This window comes from Primulina tabacum, unplaced genomic scaffold, assembly GCF_025594145.1.
Source record: "Primulina tabacum isolate GXHZ01 unplaced genomic scaffold, ASM2559414v2 Contig737, whole genome shotgun sequence".
NCBI classification, from domain to species: Eukaryota; Viridiplantae; Streptophyta; class Magnoliopsida; order Lamiales; family Gesneriaceae; genus Primulina; species Primulina tabacum.
Genome location: NW_027459880.1, coordinates 38,705 through 42,007, shown reverse-complemented (window position 1 = coordinate 42,007; position 3,303 = coordinate 38,705). Strand labels below are relative to the sequence as shown.

At 27.4% G+C, this 3,303-nt stretch overlaps 1 non-coding gene across 1 annotated transcript; it reads right to left on the bottom strand.

Annotated features, from left to right (window-relative positions):
- Positions 1-1,671: 1,671 nt before the first annotated feature.
- LOC142534940 (small nucleolar RNA R71) lies at positions 1,672-1,781 on the bottom strand. Its single transcript, XR_012817292.1, has one exon. It is a non-coding gene; the product is annotated as a small nucleolar RNA R71 (small nucleolar RNA).
- Between the last annotated feature and the right edge of the window lie 1,522 nt (positions 1,782-3,303).

Sequence of the window (3,303 nt, the reverse complement as noted above, 5' to 3'; positions counted from 1 at the left end):
TCTCATTGTAAAATATAGTGTGAGTGTGTATCAAAGTTCTAAGTTCCATATATTTTCTTTCATTTTCTCAACTATGAGTGATATTTTAGTGTTGATCAAAAGTAAGCTTATGGCAAGCTAAATCTATTATGTCAAGGTGAAGAGGATGCATACTTGGTGAAGTAAGATTGTTTATATTTTGTATATTCTTTCTTTATTTCTTTTCATTTAGCTAACTTATTTTTATTGTAGGTATAAAAATGAATTATTTGTTGTTATCAATTTACATCAAATGCTTGATACCATTAAAGTGATTATCTTGATTTGTTGTTTAATTTTGATACAATAAATATTTCATCACTTATTATTATATATATAGATATATATATATATATATATATATATATATTTATATAATAATATCATAATATTTCATTTAGACGATAGTGTGGCTCTGCCGGTTGTTCTAAATGAAATATTATGATTTAATACTAACATCTAACAATCTAACATTTACTTTATCGCAACTAACTTTTATTTTTCGCATCTAACTTTTACTTTCTCGCGACTAACTTTTACTTTATCGCAACTAACATTTACTTTATCGCAACTACTTTTACTTTATCGCAACTAACATTTACTTTATCGTAACTAACTTTTACTTTACCGCAACTAACTTATTAAATCAATATATTTCATTTAGGCAATAGCGTGGCTCTGCCGGTATTTCTAAATGAAATATAATGATTTAATTTAACATTTACTTTATGCAATGATTTATTTAATATAGTCATAATTATAATCATAGGTACCATATATAAAATATCGGTTAATTCGGTATTTTCTATAGTGAGAACTATATTATATTATGTGTGTGTTTAATTTTTTGGAACCATTATTTATGGTGATTTCTTTGTTTTACTTTTAGTTAAACAATATTACATAAACCAAGAATAAATCCTCAAGCGTTGACAAAGTTTATAATTTGTAAACTTAATTCTTGCATTTGGTAATCTATAAATAAATAATTTAAACTCAAAATAACCTCTCTGTGGATCGATCTCGTACTTACGAATTATATTACTTGCAGACAACCTACACTTGGGTGAATTATTATTTAAGTAGTAGCAAGTTTTTGGCGCCGTTGCCGGGGAGGTATAAATTAAGTTTATATTTGTTAATTATGTTTATTTATAAGTATTGTGTTGTTTTTTTTTTTTGTATGAGGATTTGGAGTCGAAAAAAAAGTGGTAGACTTATTCGAGTATCTGAAAATAATTTAAACATGGATGATAATTCAAATAATCAAGATAATAATAATAATAATAATCAAGACATGATCAATTAAGAACACTTAGGCACCATATGAACCCTATTAGAACTAGTGCCCCATCTTGTTTAGTTTTTCCTCATGATGCATCTATTTCAACTTCAAACCTCATATTATTCAACTTTTACCAAATTTTCATGGTTTAGATTCTGAAATCCATATTGCATCTAAGAGAATTGAGGAAGTTTGTAACACTTATAATGATCAAAATTGTAGCATGGATATAGTTCGATTAAAGCTTTTTCCTTTTTCTTTAAAAGATAAAGCTAAAACATCGCTACAAAATTTAAGATCAGTTCAATAAGATCATGGGAAGAAATGCAACAACAATTTCTCAAAAAAATTTTCCCTTCCCATAGAACAAACTCTTTTAAAGACAAATTACAACTTTTTCTCAAAAACAAGGAGAAACGTTTTATCAATGTTGGGATAGATATAAAGAATTACTTAATACATGCCCACATCATGGTTTTGAAACATGGAGAATAGTTTCTCACTTTTATGAAGGTCTAATACCTAAAGATAGGCAAATGATAGAATTCATGTGTAATGGAACTTTTGAAGATAAAAACCCAAATGAAGCTATGGAATATTTGGATTCATTAGCAGAAAATGTTCAAAATTGGGATAATATAGGCACAATAGAACCACCAACAACTAAAAACAATAATTCAACAAATGGGGGTGGTATCTATAATCTTAAAGATGATATAGATATTCAAGCTAAACTTGCATCTTTAGCAAGAAAAATTGAGTCATTAGAAATGAAAAAGAGTGGTCAATTAAAAAGTATTCAAGAAATTGTTTGTCATATATGTGATGCACAAGATCATGCTACAAAAGATTGTCCAACATTACCTTCATTTAAAGAATGTCTCCATGAACAAGCAAATTATGTTAACAATTATAAAAAACCAATACTAGATCCTTTTTCACCATCATATAATCCTGGATAGAAAAATCATCCTAATTTTAGTTGGAGGAATGATAATAATGCACAACCGTCACAACAATATTTAAAAATAACCAAATCATCAAGGTTATATCCTTATGTTACACCTCCAAGAAAAAACTTTGAAGATGTAACTAATGCATTATCCAAAAGCAAGAGTCTATCTATATTCAAAACAGTCAATCTATGAGTGATTTGAAAGAAGCTCTTGCAAAATTTGCATCTGCACTTAATATTCATGTAAAAGGAAAATTTCCATCTCAACCTCAACCTAATTCTAAAAATCAAAATCAAGAATAAAAAATGAAAAAATTGATCAAATAAAATCTGTTATTACCCTTAGAAGTGGTAAAATAGTTAATGATCCATATAGTAATGAAAACAAGGATCATTTAAAATCAAAGAGTAAGGATGATAATCCTGATACTTTTGAGAATGATGATACCTTAAATTTTAAGAATAATATGGTGAAGGATAAATCATCTGAAATAGTAAATAAGTCAAATAAACCTATACCATTTCCTCATGCATTAACAATCATAGAAAACAAAAAAGTGACTCTGATATCTATGAAGTTTTTAAACAAGTGAAGATAAATATTCCATTATTAGATGCTACTAAACAAGTACCTTCTTATGCAAAATTTTTAAAAGACTTATATACTGTAAAGAGAAAATTGCATGTGAAGAAAAAGCATTCTTGGCTGAACAAGTAAGTTCTATTCTTCAAAATAATTCTAGTTTAAAATATAAAGATCCTGGTTATCCAACAATTTCATGTATTATTGGAGAAAATAAAATTAAAAAAGCTTTGTTGGATTTGGGAGCAAGTGTGAATTTACTTCCTTATTCAGTTTATGAAAACCTTAATTTAGGAGAATTAAAACCCACTTCTGTTACTCTCTTACTGGCGGATAGGTCAACCAAAATACCTAGAGGTATTGTAGAAGATGTGTTGGTTCAAGTTGATAAATTCATATATCCTGTAGATTTTATTGTTTTGGATACACAACCAATAGAAGTACATAATGAAATTCCAGTAA